At 43.2% G+C, this 25,033-nt stretch overlaps 1 long non-coding RNA gene across 1 annotated transcript; it reads left to right on the plus strand.

Annotated features, from left to right (window-relative positions):
* Positions 1-509: 509 nt before the first annotated feature.
* Positions 510-22,647, plus strand: LOC138689974 (uncharacterized). The gene is made up of 3 exons (XR_011328738.1): positions 510-2,130; positions 2,439-2,525; positions 20,115-22,647. It is a non-coding gene; the product is annotated as an uncharacterized lncRNA (long non-coding RNA).
* Positions 22,648-25,033: the final 2,386 nt, after the last annotated feature.

Raw genomic sequence — 25,033 nt, forward strand, 5'->3', positions numbered from 1 at the left:
TGCAAGAGAGTGACTCTTCAAATTTTGTGTTTGCCCTAGCAGATGCCCTAGCAACTAGCAAGAGAACCTGCTATTTAAGAGGGATGTTTCAAGGCTGCTGCTGTCTCCTAGCAGAATGCCCATGTTTGGGGTTATTTTATGCCTGACTGTATCAGCTGATAAAAGTTTCCCCAAAGTAAGATATAAAAAACTCAGGTTAAGCACAAGTTCAGGAGGAGGCATGAGGCACGCTGAGCCTACGTCAGAAAATTCCCGTGCTTTTTTCTTCCCTTGGGCCTGACCCCGTTGCTCCTGCCAGGCAGGAGCCCTCCCTGCTCAGAACAGGTTGTTCTCCCGACCAGCATGACAGACGGCTGGGCAGGGAGACTCCGGCAAAAAAACAGATGTGAGGCAAATTACTGGTAGCATAATCCCAGCGTGTCTTTTGTAAAGAGATTTCCTGCTCTCAGGTGAAATTCAGCAGTGAGTTTCTAGCTGGAGCGTTGCCTGCACACAGACACGTGCACGCGTGCACACGCACCTCGTTGCAAACAGACAGCTTTGTGCGGTTTTTGCAATCCACATTTTTCGGTTCTGAAAAGAAGGTGCAAATGAAAATGTGGGAGACAGGAGTGGCGTTTGCTCCCTGGGTTTTCTGTGTTAGAGCTAAGAGAAATACAAAAAGCCAACAGAAGCTTGGAAGCTGTAACCTGGAACTTATGTTTAGGCATGTAAATCCTTCTCTAAGCATCTCCTGAAAAGCAAGGCAGTGAAGTCTCAGAGTCATCAATAATACTATATATTATAGAACTTCTGGAATTTGGCATTTTTATTAAGGAGCCTGCAGAATTTTTTCAACTGACTGAAGTGACATAGTGGCACACATGCCGTCGACTTTACAGAGGACTCGTGTCGCCAAATCACAGAGATGCTTTCGAAAATCTCACCTCGGATTCTTAGCTCTTAGCACTCACTCCTGGATGTTCGAAACACAAATCTGTCTGTCTGTCTGTCTAGCTATTTCCTTCGGAAGGCAGAGCGCATCCTCATGAAGCAAAGTAGGCACCTCCAGGGACTTGTTTCCATAACAACCTCCCAGACTTTCTCTCTACCCTGTGACTTTGGCTACAAGCAAAAGCACTCGTTGAATATTTTCAGTTCACAGATATTAGTACCTTACCTTTACAGCTGTTTTCTTTGCTTACTGAAGATGATCCCGTCACCTTATAACATGTACAACTGTCCTGTCCAACTCCAGACAGACAGTTATCATCGTTTAAAGGCAGAGAGTGCAAACCAGGAGATGAGAAGGGATTTTATCGGTATATCCTTGTGCACAGAGAAATGGGGAGTGTGTGAAGGGCAATCTGAGGACACGCAGTCAAGGAGCTGAGGGGCAACTGGCCTGTGAATGTAGAGCCATCCTGGTGCCCGGTGACAAGGAATACAAGCTAAAGCATCACATTAAAAAAAGCAGAAACTCCTCTTTCAACAATCTCACTAGGAAATAGTTTTGCTGTGGAAGAGACTATTGCTCCTTCCAGAACCCTTGGCTGTTCCGTGCCAGTTGGTTGCCCAGGTAATTTTCCCACAGGATGTTTTGCAGCAAAGCAGGACAGGGTGGAAATCATCTTGTTGGAGGTGGGGAGGGAAGGAAAGGAAAGGAAGAATTTTACTGAGGACACCTTTTTTTAATCTGCACTCATCAACCACACAAAAGACTGTAAGCGTGAAAGGCATGGAGAGCTGTTTGCGATATTTCAAAGTCTACATTACTGGTGGATTCCTGCAGTTACCTCCAAGATAAAACTCCGATTCCGTTCCTGTTTGGAAAATGTTGCAAGTTGGGATTTCTGAGCAATTTTCTGTTTCGGCCCTGTCCCTTTTGATCCAGCTTCCATGGATAAAAATTCACTGCTACGGCAGCTGTGGGGGTGAAGGTGACCGGACTTGGTGTTCTTTCCTAGGCCCTCCCATTCAGCGTACAGAGATCCCTATGGAGATAAAGAAGAATGAGTATAAAGGAAATTCAGGGCAGCAAGACACAGGGTAAGGACTGAGATGTCTTCCATACCGTGATGGAAAGAATAGCATCAACCCTAAAAGCAAAGGAACAAACAGCTCCAGCATCTGCTGCTATAGCAGAAGTAGGTAAGATTTCTTTTTCTTCTGTGAAATTAATGACTAAGAGTTTCTTGCGATTAGTGAGGAAGGTTTTCCTAATTAAGATTTGCAGCCTAAAGGGAGAATCTGGTTTTAGGTGAAGAAAGAAAGATAATTATAAACTGCAAAAATATAGTATGAGCCAGATCCTCACCATCTGCTGATTCAAGTTGGCAAAACTCCATTTAGTACAACTACCTTGGTTTAGATTAGGCTCCAACTTCAATCTTCTGCATCAAGTCAAAACATATGTAGTATTTGTTAAAATGCTTATTTTTGTTTGTTCTTTTCTTGAGGTCCTGTTTACATCAGGGAAAGATCTGCAGATTACAGCAGGAGTTAACTACAGCTTTCCCAAAAGCTCTCATCTGACTTGAGTCCAAGTAAGTCTGTCAAAATCAGCAAAGTTAAACTTCTCTCTAAGTTTATATTGACAAAAATAAGACCAATAGCATTTTATTTTATTATATTTTTCAATGGTGGAAATGTGCAGACAAATTCAGAGGGATGTTTAAGACTAAATGAGATTCTGCCCACAGCTGCAGCCCTGTAAGCACAAGATAGCTCTATTGACATTGCTGTAACCGAAAGCACAGTCTTCGTCTTTGCTCTACGGAGCTCGCACTCTAGACAAATCTGAAGACATTTGTAGCCATATTATCAGCAGGTTCACAGTCGAATCCCTGACTTGCAGTCATCTGCTTTACACATGAAGTTAAGGAGGGGAGCAGGTGCTTGCAGGATGAGAAGACTTAATCCTCTGATAAAACAAACCGGTGAATGCCGAGTGTCCTTAGCTGCCCCCAAAGAGAGTTGGTGATGAAATTACCCACCAATTTGCAAGAAGGAGCCCTTCTTGTGCAGGGTCAGGTCCTAAGTAAAGCAAGATCCTAGTCAAGGAGATGAACCCAGAAGAATGTTTTTGGGGGAAAGCAGACAGGGACTGCAGTAACCTTGATTTCTAGTGTAGCTTATGCTGTTAGTACTTGTTAATTCTCTATGCCTTGCCTAATTAGCTGGGTTTTCACTTGCTCAGGGAAGTCTGTCTGGGCACTGTTGGCTGGCACAAGAGCTTGAATATCGTAGCATAGTTTACACTTTGGGAAACACATAACTCTGATCAGTGTGGGTTTTACGTTCCTAAAGCATAAACATTCATTGATAAACATTCACTGCAGGAAATATCCGTGTTGTCTGTAGTGGAAATTAAGAGGGGCTGAAGCAACAGATTGAACTTTCCTGTGTATAACTTTTTCTTAGTGAAAGAAAGGATTTATAGGAGGGAAAGTGCGCATCAACTTCCATGGTCACCCTAAAATACTGAAGCCCTGTTGCCTGTTCATTAGAGAAAAGACTTAGGGGAAACCTTTGTCTTCATACAAAATATCATTGAAAGTTCAGTAAGTCCTTCTTTGGCTTCACTTTCACTAAATGAATATAAAGATACTTACTCAGTGGTGTAAAGTTTTGGACCCTGTGTCAAAAAGTGCTATAAATCACAAATTTATCCATTTAATTACCAAATTTAACGATTAAATTACCAGATTTAATTGGTTTTGTAGCCACTGTTTGTTTAAAGAAAACAGGGGTCTTGATTCAGCTGTCTGCCTGAGGTTAGATAAATGTATCCTTATGGACATGAACAGTGTGACTCCTGATTTAAGAAATGGTGAGAGAAGAATCAGGCCCAAAGAAGAGGGCTGTAAATGCAGATGTCTAGAGTTGATCTCGTTAAGGTGTTGTAGATACACATTGGTCCATTCACCTAAAAGGTTGTATACAATTTTACACCAACAGAAGATTTAGCTTTTAGAGTACATATTGGTTTATTCTCTTACATTCTCTGGAGAGAAATTAAATGGTATTTTACAAGAAAACTGGAACATTACCGTCTCCTCTTGCTGCTCGTTGATGCATCTGTTGTTTTCAATTAGCTTGATGGCATCCATTTTCAGGAAGCAGATGCTGCCCTCTTTTACACGGGTGCAATTCTGGAATAACTCCACTGACGTCAGTGAAGTGACTCCAAATTTATCCCCGGTGAAAGCAGAATTGGACCACAGTCTTTTTGTTTGCTTATCTGCTAGGGTGCTCTCCGGAAGGTGCATCATTACCGTACCATAAGGGGAAGGCGTGCGCTTGCCTGCTGTGCCGTGCTCAGCTCTTTGTGTCCTGGACATCTCACTCACGAGCCTGGCTGGAGCAGAAGTCAGGCTGGTGTGGGGCGTGCGTGCTCACCAGGTTCCCCATGTTGAATGGAGCAGTTGCTTGTCCTAGATCCTTGACTGCTTTCCCATCCCCATTTCCATCAGCTTCCTCTTGCTTGGATATGTTTTCCAAGGAGACAGAGTTTTTTAAGCTAAAGAAATGTCTTAAGTAATATAATATTGCAAGTCTTAAGTACTGTAATAACAGAAGGGTAGCAGAGGTAGACACAGAGACAAACTGTACCCCTCCTACAGTTTTTTGCTGTTATGGCTACGTGAAAATTGTTGCAGCCCTGGCAGGTTGGCTATACATCTGCTGGCTTCAGAGTCTCCATTTTCAGGGAATACTAAGTTTAAACAAATTGGGCTACTCGTTTCCTGCTCTAACTCTGCTGACCTCAGTCATGCCTTCCCCGAAACTGGACAAAAAGCTTCATATAAAAGCCACTAGCATGCTATATGGAAAAATACTACTTGAGATGGGGCAGATGAGGGTGAATAGAAGGAAAAGAGTCAGTAAAGAACAGAATAAATAAGCAGTGTGAGACAGGAGGGAGGTTCTTAAAGGCGTTCCTCAAGGATTAGTCCTGGGATTGTTTAAAATATTAGCAGTAATGCTGAGACTATGAAATCTAGAAATGAAGCAACCTAAGCATCATCATCAAGACTGTGGATTAGGACACAGAACTAATTGACTGAATAATTGACTTAAAGAAATGGCAAGATCCTAAATAGCACAGAAATTAAAGTTACGATGGGGATTTTGGTGGCAAGCTTATCAGTTGGGGAAGACAGACAAAAAGCAAGATTGGGGGTGCTGAGATCAGCCAGAGTGCTGGTGTCACTTACTGAGCCACCAGAGTAATGCAGCCATAAAAAACTGCAGGTGCAAGTCTCTGAAAGTCTCAGAAGGAGCACGTTCAGTCCCACCTGGGAAATGTTAATCCTGTAAGGCCTCATCTGGAATGCTGTGTGCATTCTTGGTGACCTAAATTTGGTCAGGAAGGATGCACGGAAGAACAGCAAGAATGATCAGGTGAATGGAAACTGCTTTGCAAGAGGAAGCTGGAAGAGCCTGACTTTTCTAGGCCAGCAAAAGATTGACAAGACCTATAGTCACAAAAATACTGGGGGCAGAGTAGCCAAAAGAGGTAAGAGCTATTTAAGCTAAAAGGCAGTGTTGGTGTTTGAACAACAGAGCTGGCTATGAATAAATTTACCCTGGAAAGAAGAAGGTGATTTCTAATATAACAGACAAAGAAGGAGAAATGAAAGCTTGCTCATTCCAGGCTGAATAGGAGAAGTGAAAGCAAAAAACAAATTTTTCTTTTTTTTCAGATGGACTTACATTTATGAAAGGGGTAATATGGAAGTAGTTTCATGTGATGAAATAGCATGAGTTCAGTGGCCTTGTCTACTAGAATCCTCTCCTACACCTGGGATGTATTTGAGATGCTGAATAGATGAGAAATTGTAAGATCTTCCCTCATGTTTTGTGTCCTCCAGCTCATTTGCCATACTGCACCCATTTAGCTACAAAATGCTAAATCCTGGTGATTTCATTATTTAATACGTGAGGTGTGTGGGTAGGAGGGAGAACTAGGGGAGGACTTGTGAGTCTTGGGAGATGTTTTTTCTCTATGGGACTGGGGGAAGAGAAAGAAGTCCTAGGGGTGGGGTAGGATGGAGCAAGGGATACCAGATCACTCTAGGAGCTAGTCTGGAGACAGAGGGGAGTTTCATGCCCTTTAACAAGCCACCGATCTCTGTTCGCTGCTCTTCCCCTTAGCCTGGAACCTCTGCTGACCTTGTCTGGTCCTTTCTCCCTATCCAGAGCTCTCCAGCTCTACACTGACCTTCTTCCTTCCTGGGGTCTCTGGTAATTCCTCACTACCGTGAGGAATCATTGGAACAGTGCATTGTACCTAATTTTGAGAAAAGCCTTGAGCCAGCTCTGCTGCAGCTCAGCCAGGTTATCTGCGTTGGATGCAGATGCGTGATCTTCAACAACATTTGTTGAATGGAAGGTCAGAGCAGTTGACAACAATGGCCACTCTGGCCTGAAGACGTTAGCAGAATAATTTCAGGCACTGTTCTGACAAAGACAGAATAAAGCTTCACATTTCCTCTCTTACCTCTTTCAGTTCATTTCATCCTGTGGAAAAGTCACAAAATATCCCCTTAAGCTCAGCAGATAGAATATAAATTGACCAAGGTGGGAGCTTCACCCATCCATCCTTCTCCATGTCACAAAAGCACCAAGAAGAATCTGTCCTTATACTTTGTCCTTGAGCCTTCTAGCTTACTGCTCTTTGTTCACTTCTGTGAGGAAACCATCATCTTGGGATGTGTATCTATATTTTGGCTAGCTAGTTCTACTCTTTAACTTTGAAATAGCTCTGCTTTTTCTCCTTTAAGTAGAAAAAAAGAAAAAGCAAAGCAAAGGAGATTTTATGAATAACCATGCACATTATGAAAGCATGTGAATGCAGACACCACTTGAGCTTTATCAATGACATTAGCAGGATGGTGCACACAAATCCAGTTGTCCATAAGTTGTCTAAAGGGCTTGTCCCAAGTGCTTGACATAATTTCTTGAGTTACAGCAGTCAGCCAAATTAGAAAGGAATTAAAACAAATATAGAGTGAGCCAATGAGTTTCATTTGAACCGTGAACACAGTGTCACATCTGGTTTCTGAGCTCAGTTCACTTTGAAATTGATGGGAGACACCACCATCAGCATGTTTATGTGCTTCTTAATTTACTGTTGTTTTATCATGTGCACTGCCGTTGTGTACGGAGCATTGGTCTTGAGGCATGTAACATATTAGTGGTGCAGATCCTATTGCAGCAATCACCACACAAACCCAGAGCAAAAAGCAGGGCAAAGGGATTATACAGGTAAAATTGTCCTCTTTGGAGCTCGAAGAACCTTCCAATGGTGAGAGAGCATCATTACATTTTGATTTTATAGTAGGAACAGAATAAGGCACAGTTAGCTGTGGAGAGCGGTGGGAAAGCAAAAGTCTAAATAAGCAGAACCCATGACTTCTTTAGTGCTACAGAACAAATCTTCTTCTTCTTGGCCCTGGCAACTGTGTCTTTTAGCAAGGAGGTGTTGACTTTGACAGGGAGTAGAGTTAAAGAGCACAGGAACAAAACCTACAAGTAAGTGATGTGGATTCATGAGGATACATAAGAAGCATGGGAGATGCATTTATTGTGAATCTTCAAGCCAGTCTTATTTATGCATAAATAGTATTTACACGGGTTCTTTTTTTTTGGCTTTGCATTGCAAAGCTAGCAGCTCACGAACACTCTATCCAGTGTGTGAAACACTAACATGCTCTTAACCTGTGACCAAGTTCTGACCCTATTTGCTCTTTCCATGCTTCAGTTTTAAACCTTCCTCAGTCAAGACTTGCATTCTTATAATGGGTTTATATTTTTAAGGGTAGTGCTGTCATTAAACAGTAAGGAGCTCTGTGCACAAGCTGCCTTGTCAGTGATGGAGGAATGGACCTGCTTTGTGTTTGAATCCCACCTCATCATCAGGACCTAAAATGGAAAGGTACAGAGTAGATATTTACCTATTGGTCCCGTTTGGTGTCAGGCGGGCAAACTTAGAACATCTACTTTATCACTGTATTTTTTCTTTAGATAAGTACCACGAATATATTGTATATTTCTCAAGCTCTGCATTATGCTCATATTTTAATGTATCGGACATAGTACTGTCAGGTACGTTCCTTTTAGTACTGTAGACTATGGGCTTTCATGCTTACAAAATAATACCCACAAAGCAATTGATCTTTGTAGTCTGCCCTTGGAGGTGGCACAGTGACTTTCAGAAACATTTTGGGGGTTATTCACTATTGCTTATCCATTAGTCTGTTATTTGATGATCTGTTACAGTTTTCTGCAGTGGATTGCAAACATTTTTGTAGGACATATTTCCATCAAAAGATGCCTCTTCCTCAAAATCAGCAAAATTTGTGAGAGGAGTTTCATTTCAGCTCATTTTGGCATTCTTTAGAAAATGCATATTTGGAAAATTTTGTAACGCGCGTGATCATTTTCTTAATGTTCTGAATGTTTCAGCTTTTTAATTTTTTTTTAAGGAAATGTATGTAAACAAGGTAAAATACAAAATTTTGCATTTATGTCTTTTTTTACTTTGATCTGTAATGAGAGATATAATGTGGATTTGTTTTGGGGGTTTTTTTGTTTGTTTGTTTTTGGTTTGGTTTTTTTTTTTTTTTGAAAGGAGGGGATTGTCCTTGGTTTAGGAGAGTGTGTTTTTAAAAAACATTTTTCCAAGCAATGTAGTGGTAGCCATTGGTTGTTCCTGATTACTAGCAGTGTGGCTCCAGTGTCAGCTCCAATCCTTCCTTGAATTCAGTTAGGTGATATTGAGATGCTCCAAGAGATGAAATGACAGACCAAATGGTATGGGTACTACAGCATGTATTAGTAGTGACAGAAGGGATATTCCAGTGCTTTGGCTATCACTGAGGCAAGCCAGTTGTTCTTGAAAACCCGCACAAGTAAAAAAGTTGTTTGATGAGTCCAGACTGCTTTTACCATACAGTCTGACTTGCTAGAACATGTCATTATGAATTCTGAGCTCCACCTGTTTCCACTCATCAGCTAATCTTTTAGGGTCTTTTTACTCATAGATTATGTACTAAGAAAAGAAAAAAGAAAAAATAAATTATTACTAATAATTTTCTGGGTGTATTGGGAAGAATGGAAGTAGAAGGTGCTCTCTGCAGTGTGCTGTAGCTCACCTCCTTACTTACTTTTTTTCATTGGCTCTTTAAAAAAACCTGCACAGATTTGTGAACTACCATTAAGACTAAGCTACGTGTATTTCAGAGAAGATGAGTAGTGAGCTCTTCTTTGCATAGTAACCGTTAATCAACATTTCCATAGAAGTTGTCTGAATACATATTGATCAAGCCAGCTGCAGCTGTGATATAGCTGCGATGGGTTTTGGAGACCGATGCAGCTTTCCTCTCCATCCTCCATCCCCCAATCATGTAACCTACGTAGTAGAAAAAACACCCGCTGGTACTTCTGGCCCTGCCATTTCTGCTTATTAGTAAGTTGCATCAAAAGGTTGTATTGGGTTTTTTTGTTAGTTAAGAGGCCACTTAATAAGGAAGGTCTTGTAATTAAATATTGGACTTGGAGTCAAGGGGACAGTCCCCAGTACTGTCACATGGCCTTTGGGTGTCCCACATATCTCGGTGCCTTGATAAAATGGGACAGTATTACACCCTTTAGTTGCTCCTTTTCCTTAAAACATTTAGACAGGGAGATCTTTTTGAGTATGCCTCATCTCTCACCTAAGACCTATATGTCAGGCACAGTTGGGGACCCTGCTCCCTAAGGACACTGTGTTGTATTACTGTCATAGCAGTAGTAACTAACGTATGGGCAGTGAGGATCAAACAAACACAGAAAATCATTTGGCCCTATGCATGAAACTCACGGAATATCCGAATGCTAACAAGTCCTGCTGTTACCTAGCTCTGTGTTGGCTTTGGGCCAATGCTTTGGCCATGCTGATCTGATTTCTGTTTTTCAGGCTCAGACACAAAATATTCAGTGCAACCCCCTTATTCGTGACTCTCTGTTCCCTTGCGGGCTGCCTTATAATTAAAAGCGTGCAAAATATTTCTATATCTGACAAAGCCCAGAGCTGACTTACTGCAAGGTAAATTGAAAGCCCGTTGAATGCACCATGGAGATAAGAGGCTGACATCTACTTCTCACAGCTAGTCCAAAACAAGTAAATTTATGCAGGTTTTTCTTTTTTTCACCCCTTGAATTGCTATCAGGGACCACGGTATTGAAGCAGCAGAAGAAAATATGCTAGAGATGGGAGGAGTTCACCATCTCTCTCATAGATTTGTGTTAGCTCTTCAAGCACGAAGGTGATTTGGATGCTAGCAGCTCACTGGTACTGAGCAGTCAAATCTGCACCTTGAATCTGGCAAGATCATTTCTGTACAGATATTCACTGGCATTGTTAAGAACTAATCCTCATAAATGCTTCTCTAGTTTTTGTTCCTTTATGGTCTTTCAGAGGAATATGAGGATACATAGAATAGCAGTTATGGTTCCTCATGGTTTATATTTAGTCATATATTGGTGATTCAGAAGCAAGCATGGGCAAAAAGGCCCAGATGAATCCTCTTGCAAACTCCTGCCTGTCCTATAGCATATTTAGGTGCCTGAGTCACTTACATTTTTGGAGAGAGCCCATTGTCATGTCTCTGTGCCCACCATGATGCATGAAGAGTTTTCTTGATGGCCGAAATATTTTAACACCCCTACTGATGCAGAGAGTTGGTTTCAGGCAAGTGGAGCCAAATTCTCAGCTGGTATTCATACATCAGCACATTTTTCTTCTGATGCCAACTAGGCAGGGTGGTACAGGGTGTTTTAGAAGTCTTTAGGTTTTCAGCTGGTCAATTTTCCATAGGGTTAGGAAATGAGACCTGTTATCTTGAAAATTCAGTGTCTTGAAGCATAACTAAAATTCCCATTGGAATGGTTTTGAATTTTGGCTATCCAGTCTGCCACAGCACCATAACAGTCTGGGGACAGACTGAGGCTCACAGGCACAATCTGGGCCTGGATCTGGTATGGATCCGACATTTCATTTTTCTCGTGCCTCGATTTCCCCAAATGTAGAAGGGAAATAAAGTCTTTCTCTCCTCAGCATGCAGTTGGGTGTTTATCAGTGATAAGGATCAATAGGAAAAATCAACGTATTCATTGGTAAACTCACTTTTCTCCAGAGAGTGCAAATGACTCTTTTTCCTACGGGGTGTCAAAAGCAGGTGGTGTGAGGCCGGGCTGGGAAGTTGGACTTAGGTTTGCAGCTGGGACAGCTGGTTACTGTGGGACCTTCAGTCAGCTTCTCTGTCAGCCTGCTTCTGATTTCACATGGTTGTAACTTCCATAAGGGGCATCATTATTTTCACAGCTGGAAACAGGATAAATGGGATTTTGACCCTCCTTACTTGCTTCAGTGACATTGCCTCCATATTACCCTGTGCCCTTACACCTCTTTCGATGCTTTCCAGCAATAATCATAAACCTGACTACTGGGTCTGCAGGTGACCAGCCAGGCACTCAGAAGATACGATAAGTCTCACTCCCAGAAGTTTGGTAGAAGATAGCATTTAAAAAAAAAAAGCCTGTTAAAGCCCAGCTGCACCATGGCCATTGGGAATTTTTTCTAGTGATTTTAGTGAAACAGAGTTGGACCAATAGCAAGCACATTTGAAAATCCTGTCTCTTGCTCTAAGCTAGCTCAAGCTCTTTCACTTGCTTGACAGTGAAAGAGTGACGGGAGCAAAGGATCCTTTGAACCCAAATCAGCCACTTCTTAGGGACTGGCGAGCTGTAAATGAAGTTGCTGCTTGTATTTATGTTGCTGTTTTTGATCACATTCCTTGTCTCCCGGTGATTGTTGCCCTGGTGGTCCCTTGAGTGTCTGACCTGCACCATGCCACCTCCATTCCCACCTCCACACGTGGAGTCCACCAAAGCAATCTCTTCCCTCACTGTGCTTTCTTTTAACTCCATGACTTCATCAAAGCATGGCAACTTTCCTATAAATTCATGTGGTTGCTTTCAGTTTATTCAGGTTTTACTGTGCCAGGCTGGTGTCAGCTGCAAAGGCAAAATTCTATATTGATGCATATGTGGGGCCAGAGTTAAGCCTTGGGGAGGAACAAAAAGAGAGAGAAAGGAGAGCTGAGCCAGAGGGGCCCTGAAGACCCTTGGAAGGAGGGGAGAGGTAAGGAGTGGAGATGACTATCACCACTGCCGCAACCATGGCAGCAGTTTCCTCGTCCCCAAGCCGCTTTCCACACTTCTCATCAGCATCCGCAAGCCTGGCTTCCCAGGGCTCGGGTATAAGCAGAGCAGACGGCAGAACCACGGCTGTTTTGGTGTCCCCAGCAGCCCGTTGTCCTTAGCAACTATTGTCTTTGCCTCTGCTTTAGACCCAGCTCTAATAGTTTGTTGTGATTTTCTGTGCTGGTTCCCTGAGTATATCCATTCTGCAAAAAAGCATTTAAAACAACAATGAAGGTAAAACAGATAAGGCTTTTGCAAGGGCTAGCAGCTGAAGCCAAAGCTGGTAAGGAAGGTTAGACTCAAGTAAAACTCAAGTTACTTCATCTTCTCTGCTACTTTAAGCTGAAATAATTGACTTTGGTGATCCTTTCCAAAAATTTTAATAAGGATGAGCATATCTTGTTGAATTTTAAAGTTGTTGACTCTGCAGTTGTCCCAGAATGTTTTTTTTGAACGCATGCTTTGTGAGTCTAGGAAAAATCTAACCCCTGTGTATTAGGATGCTCAAACACTGTTGAGAAGGCTTTGAAGTCTGGTGCACAGTCCAAATTTTAATGTCTGTGGTTTGGCTCCATCTTTGACCCATAAATGGGAGGGGGTCATGAAACTGTGCGGATGCTGTATGAATTGAGCTGGAGCATATGTGTGGAGTATGTCCATGCATGGGCATGTAAAGGCTTGAGCCCCCTTCGGTCCATGTTTGATAGCTATAGGTTACGCAGCTTTGCGCTGATCTTCAGTAGAATACAAATGATGTGGTAATGAGCAAGACTGTTAACTGAATTTGGTTTTGTACAGTACTTTGAACATATAAAGCGTGTTGTAAGCAGTAGCTGCTATTAATTAGTTTCAGGGTTACCAAATACAATTTCTCAGCAGCAAAAAGAAGCAGTTGTTCTGGAGGTTGCTGTGTAGCTACTAGGCTAACCCTTTCGGGGGTTAAGCTTACTGTTGTTTATTCAAGCAAAATGCCCACAGAAAGCAGATGGTGATCTTTCTGAGCAAAGACACAGAGGATCAGCTGGTCTGCCGGCATGGGAGAATCTGCAGAATTACGTTGAATTCTGAAAAGCCTGAAAATTCAAAGGGGAAAAAAAAAAAGCAACCTGTGATGTGAAAAAGTCTGCCTTACACTGACTGCTGGTGTCAGGAAACGCCACCGAGAGCCAGTGACGGGTTTGTGGGGTGACACAGTGCCATCCTGTGGGCCCTGGAGGTATCTGCCAAGGCAACGCTTGGGTGGGCGACCTGCGCTGCCAAAGGGGGTTGGCAGCTTGTGGCAGAGGTGACCTTGGCCATGAAGGCTCTTTTTGCATGAGGAGAGGTGCCCGTCTCGTCATTTGAAGTATTTAAGTGGTTTCTTTTGCTACTGGAGAGCTCTCTCGGTAGGCAGTGCTGGGGTGTGCCGTGAACCCGCCGCAACGTTCCTGAAGCTCTACACCCTGGCTGTGCAGAAGTAGGACTCGCAGGGCAGAAACCTCCCGTGATAACAGAGATACAGCCTTTTTTTTTTTTTTTTTGAGCATCGACTGGCTCTTTCAAGATGTGAGAGAGAGGGCAGCTTCTTTTTGTGCAGGATCCGTGCTGGTAGGAGAACCCCCTGGCCACGCGGCAGCGGAGGTGGCTGGTTTAGGGGTGCAGCGGGATGTTGTCCTTGCTGCTGAAGCTTTGTGGGACGTAGGATTAATGATGCAGAAGAGGAAGGATGAGCACTCCTTGGAGCAAGGAATGAGACCTCCTGCTCTTTGCTCCTTCCTTCTTTCCTGGGTGAGATCTTTCCCACCAGCAACTTGGCGGATCTGCCTTGTTTTGTCATTCTGCCAGCGGATCTTGAAATCGTAACGCTTTGCAAGGACCATGTAAACAGGCAGCTCTGGGAGCACCTGATGGCCAAATTGCTAATGCCTGCAGCTTTGGAGTTCTCTTTGGAGGCAGCTGCAGTAGAGGAGAGCACAGAAACAAGGTGCCTGGTATCCTGGATGAGTGCCCTCACCCCTGAGCTGTTTTATGAAAGGAAGCAACGAACCCTCTCTGGCTCTTCCCCTTCTGGTGTGATGGGAGAGAAGGTAGCGGTGGTCAGGGTGCTAGGTGTGGAGTACAGCCAGTTGGCACGTGCAGAGCTGGACCTCTTGCTTAAGGTTTTAAGCAATACATATAGCAAGGTATGGGCTGGTGGTATGTGCCTGGGAGGCATGAAGCACAAGACAGCCTGAGTGGCACTGTCATTTGCCATAGGCATGTGGAGAAATTCAGTGTTTTCTATGTTCTTGTGTCTCCAGAGTTTGTTGGCAGCTCAGGACAAGCACTTTGCCTTGCTACATTGGATTTAGGCATGTAGAAGGGAATCGATGTGGGACCTGGCCACATGACCCATTTTCTGGAGCAAGTCAATATAGTCTTTGCACAGTGTCATAAAAGACATTAAATCCAACAATGTCTTTTTAACTGTTAATGTCAGAATTAAACCGAACATTTGCTTGGAAGTTGAGATTCCTCAAGGGAGTTCCAGATGGCTCCTAGGGAGAGAAGTGCGAGCTGCATATGGCCAGCGCTGTGTGGTTAAACTGGGGATTTAATTTGAGGAAGGATGATGGAGTATTGGGAATTTCCCTGAATATTTTCATTCACTCAGGCAAGCTAAAACTACCAATCTCACGTGAGGCAGTGCTGCATCTTTTCACCTGAACTGTAACTTCACCTGATTTTATGTCCACTGCATCAGTTTGCCTTTGCTGTAGCAGGACACTGGAAGGAGTTTGTAGCTTTATCCTCTCCTTAGAAACTCAGTTGCTTGCTTCACAATTCTGTTGCTCTTTTTGGCTTCTCTGTTTTAAGATGGGTACTGTAAATACATTGGATCCGGTCTGTTTAATCACCTCTCCCTTATCCTTGGACAGTATAATAGCCTGGCTGCCACCTGTGTCTTTTCATTATAAGTTACATAAGTGATAAGGAGTTACATCCACTTGAGGTAACTTTCCCTACATTTTTGCTATCCCCAGGGTTTTCAACTGTGACAGAGACACTCAAAGCCTTAAATTATTCTCAGTTAACTTGCCAGGACTCATTCCTATGTGTAGATCTCCCTCTTACTTTACACATATAGTTTGGATGGGATTGCATCTGTCATCACTGAGAAGGATTCAAGGATCTTGTATGGTAGAAGGAGGCAGCAGGTTTTTTTAAATACGAAGGTTATTGCATCTTTTCAAATCATAAATGTAGAAGGTGTCTGAAACGTGGTTGAAAAATTGCACAGGCGAGTTTAGATCCCATTCCAAAGCATAGTCCCTTTTTTCATGTCTCTGGTTTCAGAAAGCCTCTCTGAAGAGTTAGGAGCTATTTACTATGAATTTAGGCATGAGTATCAGATTCTCAAAATTAAGAGCAATAAGAGATAGAGAAATGGGTCCACAAAATTAATCCTTTGCATCCCTCTACACATATATGAGGCCCACCTTTTAAAAAATGGCAGCAATGTAGTAGGTTTTGTTTCTGGATGCCTGTACAAGATGTGCATTCTGCTTTCTGAAATTCAGCCCCTTCAGAGTGCCAAGCTGAGCATCCAGTGTCACTGGCCACTTTGGAAATTCTTGGTTTAGTTTTGTACTTTATATTAAAATAGTATTTAAAAGTAAGTAAGCAATAACTGAGTAATGAGTAAGTCATAGGCTGGCAAGGAGTACTTCAGTATTTCATTTATCTCATGCTTCAAGCTGCCTTACTGCGTGTCAGTTCCTTTTAGATACTTTATTACTTTTACATTTATAGAATTATAGGCTTACAAAAATCCTCTTCAGTCCATCTGCCATTCTTCCGGCCCAGTCAAAAATCTTTCCTATCGCTTTCTCTGTGTGAGCGATAGTAATCATTATTTTAATGGTGCTTTCAAACACTATTATAAACTTGGATCTGGACCCTGGTTTCATGTCAGCCCTTTACTGCTGTATTATACTAGCTAATCCCTTGCTTATTTGACAGATTTAAAAATGGCAGTTTTGCTGTCCTGTGGCCAAACTGGTTTTTTTTGCAATATTTTCAGTTATATCAGTTATACTTTCTGAGCTGTTTTCAGACATCTGCTTAATGCTGTAGTGTTTGATCCCTGCATTTGCTTTGTTTATCCAACATTTGATGAAAGGTGATCCAGAAAAATTTAGATTTGGGCTCCCGGATTTGCAAATACTTCAAGAAGATTTTTCATGCTAAACTCAAAAACCTGTTTATGTCATGTCTCTCTTTATTTACTGGGACCATTTCTATTGCTATTGATTTTAAGTTTTGCATAATCCTTGCTTTGGACAGGCAGATGACATTACATACCTTAACCATGCAATACTTCCAGTGCAAGAGGAGTCTTGTTTGCTGCTAAGAAGCTTTACTAAGTGAATTTATAAACCATAAAGGAGCAGGGATCTTCTCCCTGTAGATCAGGAAACAAGGTATAAGGAAGTATATTTTACAGTTTCTAAGCATTTGTTGACATGATGCATAAAAGGAGATGCTAGATATCCAATATTGAATATGTAGACTCGTCCTCTACTCTTTTCCAGTGGAACATCTCTACTGACTTTGGGGAAGATCCACATCAGATACATCAACATAAAACTAAGAGTAGAATCAGACCAACAAACCCCACTGTGATTGTTCACCCTGCAGGAAAATCCAGTGATTTGTCATAGGTTCAATTAAGGCAGCTGTTGCAGACATTTGTCTCTGCCTGTGAATTGTTTGATGGGGTCTCTCTCTTATTAAACTCCAAGCAATCACTAGTATCCAGTTATTGTTGCTCTGAATTTTTGGAAAACTGTGAGCTAGCCTTCATATCTCTATCTTGTTCACGCTCTGTGATCCCTGAATTGAAAACTTCCCTCTCCAACATATAATTCTGCAGGAAAAAGCTTACATGAAAGAAGACTCAGTGAGGGAATTTTGCTTTGAAGATCAGCACAGATTTAGCTTGCAAATCAGAGATTTCTCACAGTTTTGATGAACTCAAAGCAAGCGGGCTTTACATTTTGTTGGTAGAGCTGGCTTTTTCTTAGAAAACTTTTTGAAAAATGAATGCATTTTACAAATACTTACTTGTAACATTTTACACTTGCTTATATATCTATAGTCATTGCTTAAATATGTAGCTTCTGTGTGAGTGTAAATGTGCTTATATATATTTATATTTATATAATCATGCAATATTTTATGTACCACTGCCATTTACTCCTTTCTGAATCTAGACAGAGCTCTTGACAAATCTTGTTCAGTTTGTAGGCTTCTCTCTACAGGTCTCTCATATTTTTCCCACTTCTTTCTTCTCCTGTGGGCTTTGGCAATGTTGCAACCTACCTTCTGGCTCAGGGCTTTCTCACTGGTACACTCTTTTAATAACCTGGTCCTGCTCTTTTTCTGGCTACTTGAGTCATTGTCAAGCAGTAGCAGGAGTTGCAGGAGCACGAGGACTAGAAAGTGTATGGTCTTCCTGGTGGAATAAGCTGCTTTCACGCTCCTGTACAGAGTGGGAAATGGAATTCTCTTGGTAGAAAAAAAACTGTGTAAAAGTATAAATGGTGCAAACTCTTTGCAACGCAGGTCTTGAGCTACTCGTAGCATTTAGGCAGACACAGGCTTAACTTCTTTAAGCTCATGACTAGCCCTGTCAAGTACTCACACAATTAAATTAAGTCTGGACCTCAGAGTTTTGTTTAGGACTCAGGAGTCCTAATTAATTTAAAATCACATCCTAACCATGTATCTGTGGTGAGTTGACCCTGGCTGGGTGCCAGGTGCCCACCAAAGCTGCTCTATCGCTCCCCTTCTCAGCTGGACAGGGGAGAGAAAATACAATGAAAGGCTTGTGGGTCAAGATAAGGGCAGGGAGACATCACTCACCAATTACTGTCATGGGCAAACCAGACTTGACTTGGGGAAATTAGTTTAATTTATTACAAATCAAATCAGAGTAGGATAATGAGAAATAAAGACTAAATCTTAAAACACCTTCTCCCCAACCCTCCCTTCTTCCCTAGGCACAACTTCACTCCTGTTTTTCTCTACCTCCTCGCCCCCAGCCATGCAGGGGGATGGGGAATGGGGGATTAAGGTCAGTTCATCACACGTTGTCTCTGCTGCTCCTTCCTCCTCAGGGGGAGGACTCCTCACTCTTCCCCTGCTCCAGCATGGGGTCCCTCCCATGGGAGACAGTCCTTCATGAACTTCTCCAGAATGAGTCCTTCCCACGGGCTGCAGTTCTTCACAAACTGCTCCGGTGTGGGTCCTTCCCACAGGCTGCAGTCCTTCAGGCACAGACTGCTCCAGCGTGGGTCCCCTGCAGGGTCACAAGTCCTGCCAGAAAACCTGGTCCAGCTTCTCCATGGGTCCACAGGTCCTGCCAGGAGCCTGCTCCAGCGTGGGCTTCCCATGGGGTCACAACCTCCTTCAGGCATCCACCTGCTCCGGTGTGGGGTCTTCCCTGGGCTGCAGGTAGAGATCTGCTCCCCCGTGGACCCCCATGGGCTGCAGGGGGACAGCCTGCCTCACCATGGTCTTCCCCACCACAGGCTGCAGGGGAATCTCTGCTCTGGCACCTGGAGCACCTCCTCCCCCTCCTTCTTCACTGACCTGGGGGTCTGCGGAGTTGCTCCTCTCACATGTTCTCACTCCTCTTTCTTGGCTTCAGAATGTGTAGGGTTTTTTCCCCCCATTCTTAAATATGTTATCCCAGTGGTGTTACCACCGTCGTTGATGGGCTCAACCTTGGCCAGCAGCAGGTCTGTCTTGGAGCCGGCTGGCATTGGCTCTGTCAGACATGGGGGAAGCTCCTACCAGCTTCTCACAGAAGCCACCCCTGTAGCACCCTCCCGCTACCAAAACCTTGCTGTACAAACCCAATACAGTATCATAGGAACACATAAGCTATCCTGTGTAAAGAAAAATGCAATAGGTAACTTTTAGGGGCATGTTAGACTAGCAGAGTTGAGGCTTTGCACTGTTGATATACAGAGGGAAAAGAAACTTAAGTATTGCTTGAGTTATGAGGAACTGTTTTGTGACTTTTCAGATTTTAACAGACCTTGACCAATTTAGGAAGGCCCAAGTGCCACATTTATTCCTGTCGCTTCTGTCTTCCCTTTCTCTCTCCTTTGTTGTGGAGGACTGCAGATGTCTTTAATAACTTATGAATAGCCCTTTAGGTTTCATGTGTCACCAGCACAGATGGACCTAGATGCAGCTAGAATGGACTGCATCAAAGTGTGACAATGGAGAAGTCTATAAATGAAGAAAAGTCCTTGCAGCTCCAACACGTTTTCCATTTGTTGCCTCAATAAATCATTTCAGATCCGATTAAAAAAAAATAAATTAAAAAAGTTCCCTCACTTGCTCTGATTGACTTTCCTGACCCTGGCATGGAGGAAGAGGCTTATAAGCCAAATTGTTAATATAGATCTGTCTTAAAAGGACTTAAAATTAGACACCAAAAAGCTGGCTACGGGAATTAACAAAGTCCCAGTTACAGTAAAGGTCAGACCTTGGGTCTCCGTCCTTGGAGCAGCACAGCACTGCAATGCATCCTATGAACTTTGCAACCTTCTAATATGTGTATTTCATCTCACGCAAGAAGAGATGAATATAATTCCCAGCAGCTGTAAGGAAAATTCCCCCATAAATCAAATCCCCTCAACAGGAGTCAAAGTAAGCAAAGAAATGTAGCACGTTCCATTGTAGCCATTTGCAGTTATATTGACAAGATATCTCAAATTCAGTCCCTTCAAACATTCTCATTAAGAAATGAACCCTTAGGCTGACATGTCTTAACTGTGATCCGTGCAAAATAATACATTTGTTTGGGGCGTTTTTTTAACATGTAACAATTTTTTTTTTCTTGCTAGGCTGGATTCTGGATGCTGCAAGGCTGTCACGTCAGGATGCTGCAAAGGAGGTTGTTGCATCTTCTTACTGTGGAGTTGGTGAAGTTTCCCTGTGTGCAGGGAATACAACATTTATGGACAGGAAACTGGTTTCCTTGCTTTCTGGTTTTCTTGTTGCTGTTGTTTTAAAATGGGTTAACACTCTTAGTTCCAGGAAACTGAAAGTAGATGTAAACAAGGATTGGAGGGAGGAGGCAGGGAGAATCCCATACAAGATTCAAATGTGTCTCATTTCTGGGAAAACTAACTAAAGCAGGATTCAGTTGCCAGTAGCTAAATAGCAACAATTTATGAGCTGTTCATCAAAAACCCCAGACAAGCACCAAGTCCTGTGGGAAGCTGGAAATTGTCACAGGGCACCTCCAAAAGGCTCCGTTGTTGAAACTTATTTTAAACCTTTTTTCAAGTGGAGGATCCAGTCCTGGTAAATGCGTAAGGTCAGCCCTTATAAGAGCAAATAGCTTTCTCTAGACAATCGAACAAGTGGCTAAAGTGTCCATTTGTCTGCCTGTCTTTTGGCCTTGGATTACTGTGCTATTTAAAACTGTGTTTTAATAACTCAGATAAATGGTAGATGTTCCACATAGCTCTACAAGTAGTAATCATCCTGTTCATGCATAATATCTGATATCTAAGGGATGGGCCCAAACTAGAGGTATTTCTCATTTACCTATGAAGCGTCTTGCTTTAGCGTATGTACAGTCCTTGTTGTGAACATGTGAGTCCACTGCCTGCTCTAAAGGAGGTGGTGACTTAGTTTCAGTGGCTGTAGAGAGCTTCACTGAAATAGCACTGTTTGTAGTCCTTCATGTGTTTTAGAAGGCACAATAGCCAGACAGTTCTGAAAATGTAATATAATTGTGTGCAGTGTTCCCAGAAAATGCTCTGAAGTCTTTTCCCATTGCACCATTGTGATAAAAACCTCTGTTGCTTTTCAAGCTCCACAAGTCCACGCTGTGCCGTGCTGAAATTGATAGAAAACCCAATTAGCACTGAAAAGTGAAGGGCAGAGAGGATGCTCTGGCCTGCAATCCCCTCCTTTTTGGCAGCAGCAAAGGTCAGTCCTGCAGCCAAGTGCCCATAACCAAACGTGGAACCACTCTGTGCGTGTTGCCAGCTCTCTGCATAGGAGAGTGGGAGAGTGGGTAGAAAGAATTGGCTCTGGGAAGGGAGAGACTGAGAGGAAGAGTGGTGTAAAGGATACCCTGAGCGTGACGACTGGGATTTTCAGAAGGTACTCTGATGGATGCTGGGCATCCAGCTTCCCTAGGAGTCTTTATCAGTAACACCCTCTACATTTTCCTGAACGGCTTTTAGCCTGTCTGGCACTTGTCACAGTCAATGTGTGAGGGAAAGGAGGTAGAAGGCAGCTTTCTCTCATTTGGCAGCTTTCGGCACCTGTAGCAGCCTAGGACTGTAGCACTGCCTTGTAGCTGCTGGCTGAGGGTCTGATCCTCTGATGAGCTGTGACTTCCCGACTACCTGTGACTCAAGCAGGCTTATAGGACTGGGCTTACAGAAACCCCGAGGTGCCAGATCCAAAGATGCTTCTGGAGCAGGTCTGCTCAGTAGGCCTGAGTGTGGATGTGAGCCCACAGTTCTTAGGAGGCAACCTTCACTCCACGTTCATATTGTTTGGGCGCAAACGATACAGAGACCTACTCTACATCTCAGTGCATCCCAGCATGCGGTGTGGCACATCTCCGAGTCACTGGGTATCCTGACATGTGTGACTGACCATGGGTAGCCAGAGCTGCCATGGACCCTTTTTGCAAGGGCAGTTGTCTTCAGAGTCAACTTAAGTGCAGGCTGCGTTTAGAAAGGTGCGAATATGCTGCAGAAGTCTATGGGTACCCTTCAGATACATGGCACGCAGGTCAGAGACTTTAGACCATGCTGTGTGCCAGCACAAACAGCAGGGATGTTACTTACAGGATTGCTTTTCTTTTGCCGGGAAACCTTGCTCCGATGCATTATTTCAAGGAAGGCAGTTGGGATTTGCAGGCCAGATCATGTGGTGAGATAAGTAATTCCAGCTTCCTTATTGGAGCTAAGCTGATTGGTACAAGTCTGGTCCAACATTTCTGAGAAATTGTAGGGGTAGGGTTTTTTTTTGTTTGTTAGTTGCACTGAAAACCTGAAGCCTTTCAAATAAAGGACATGAAGTAAACAGAATTTTTAGATGGAGCATATGCTTCAGGCTGGCTGCTGGATTCAGACTTTGAGAATACAAGTTCTTTGTAGAGAATCCCACACACAGTGGGAGAAGAGGTTATTGGTCTTGAAAGTTGACCAAATAGATGGGACTCAACCGAGCTTTGAACAGCAATCATTGTCCTTATTGGTGATGCCATAATATGCGCTTGACTCAAACCCAACGTTGCACAGGCCAGAACCTGATGAAACCATGTAACTAGATATTTGTGATTGTTCCTACCAGTGTGATCCACTGTTAAATAGGCTAGACATATGAATAAATTCAATATTTTTTAAAGTGCAGTGTGTTTTTTATGTCAAAAAGAGTGGTTGCACTCTTGGACTTTGTTATGTTCATGTGAAATATTTGGTGTGGAATTTATACAGCTGTGCAGCTTTCTCAGGACAGTTCACAACCACTTGCAGAAGTGCACCTTTTCCTCCTCAGAGGTAATTCCTGCGCTGAACACCTGCCACAGGGAAAGGTGCAAAGGTAACTTGGCATGTCCTCCTCCTAGTCCTGCAGGGGTGGTCCCTCCGTTCTGTGACAGAGCAGCCAAGGCTGCTCAAGCTTACATCAAATTGAAGTGATCTCATGGCTAGAGATCAGTATAGTGCTGGTGAGGGGGGATGTGTGTCTCATCACACCTGCTGCTGCCTCTGTCCCTCCCCTTCTCACCTCATGGCCCTACAGATACCAAAGGATGCATGCGTTTTAAAGGACTTTCTCTTTCTCTGTATGATGTCTGGCTCCATTCCAGCCCTAGCCCAAGAAAAGATGGTTTTGAAGGTACCTCTGAGGTGCTTTTGCATCTCCCAGATTCTGGGTGTTGTTGGAAACCTACGCAAAATCGAGCTGACTCAGGTACTTCTCTAAGTGTTGCTACCTCCCTGGAGAGCTAGCTTGCTTCATCAAGCTCACCGCATCTGGGAATGCTCAATGGTAATCTCCAAATTGCTCCTCACATCTTTACTTGCTCCTTGACTTGACAGCCACAAAGATAAGTCCGTGTCCATGGAATTTATCCACCAAGGAGGATTCTGTCTGCCTTCCTTACAATCACACTGAAAGAGAGTGATAACAGTCACGGAGAACGCCAGACCCTGTTTCCCTCACTAGATGCAGTGGTCTGTATCTTGCTGAATGAAGCAAGGGCAGGGGTTCACACAAGGCTTTAGTTTTCTTCTAGCTTGACCCTGTGACAGTGCTGTTACCAGTGAGTATATGTGCTCGTCTGCTCTCTGCCACTCATCGAAAGACCTGACTGTCTCTAATCACAGCCTCACACACCATTATATAAGGTCCTTAGCTGTCTTTCTAGTTCCTTGAGCCCTGGACTCTGCTTTCAAATTTGAGTTTACACTCATCTTTTGTTTGTCTTACAAAGCCTTTGTTCTCTCAGCTCCTTATTTTAAACCACAGTCTCAGCCTGACCCCACTTGCCTACTTGCTTCATTTCTTCCCCTTCTTTCAGTCCAGATGATTCTTGGCTCCTCTTTTGGCGGAAAGAGGAAAGTTACTGTCCCCAAAACCTCTACATTAAAGTGAACAGTACAGATGCCATTGAGGAACCAAAACGTGTCTTGGTTCCCATCATTACAGATACTATCACTGCAAGCCCTGCATCAGCAGTGGTCGAAACCTGCAGCAACATGTAGAAATGAGATTGCTCACAACTGCCAAAGCATTTTGCAGGTGGATGTGTTATGTCCAGGTATGTTACAGGCAATAGTATCAGATAAATCATCTTCTGTTCAGCCAAAAAAAAAATTAATTATAATTAATCAGGTTTGGGTTACAATTCAGATCTAGTCACATCCAATGATGCAAACCCCCTTATCTACCCATCACCACCACCTCTACCCCTTTTCTGTTTATTAATTAAAATGCTCCTAGGGAAAAAAAAAAGTTTTTCCTATGAAAATGCCCATTTTATCCAGCAAGCAACAAATATCTGAAGTACTGCCAAGGGAGGAGTGGTTATCTTTCTCAGGCTGCGTGTAGATGGTAAGTCATCGGAACTGCAAATGGATGATGGAGATAAAAGCATTTCTAGTCAGACTGTAAGCTTAGCCCTGACCTCCACTCTTGTAAATACTTACAGAATAAAAAAGTCACCCCATAGAAACACATAATTTTGCACAGAACCATACTGCACTGATGTGTGGTGATGCTGTATTATCAATGATTCACAATTTCCTGCACGCTTCACATTCATGCCTATGAGACCGTTAGCCATTTCTTCCCTGCATGCCAGCACCATGCCTAATGCTACATCCTTATCTAGTAGGACAAGCTGTCTTTTAACAGGACAGCGTGACATGCAACCTGACTCATGGACACAATCTGATCTTTGCTACTCTAATGAGGGAAGTAGCCAGAAATCGAGGCTAATGGTCTAGTTGCACAAAAAGAAGGAAAGGGAAGGGTACCTTTTCATTTTCAGTGATGCAGAGGGGAAAAGACATTATTACCTGGCTTCCTTCTGAAAAGTGGGATTCAGAAAGTCCTGGTGGAAGATACAGCTACTCCAGGACTGGGTCTGTGAACCCCAGAAATCTGTCTTCCTACATTTCCTCAGACATGATGGTAAGTTCTGTGACACCCTCTTAGTGTGACTTACTGCAGTGTAACTGCTGTATGATGGATGAGCCAAGGAGTTTTTTGATCCGATCAGGTTCAG

The sequence above is a fragment of the Haliaeetus albicilla genome, chromosome 19 (genome assembly GCF_947461875.1).
Source record: "Haliaeetus albicilla chromosome 19, bHalAlb1.1, whole genome shotgun sequence".
In the NCBI taxonomy this organism is placed as follows: Eukaryota; Metazoa; Chordata; class Aves; order Accipitriformes; family Accipitridae; genus Haliaeetus; species Haliaeetus albicilla.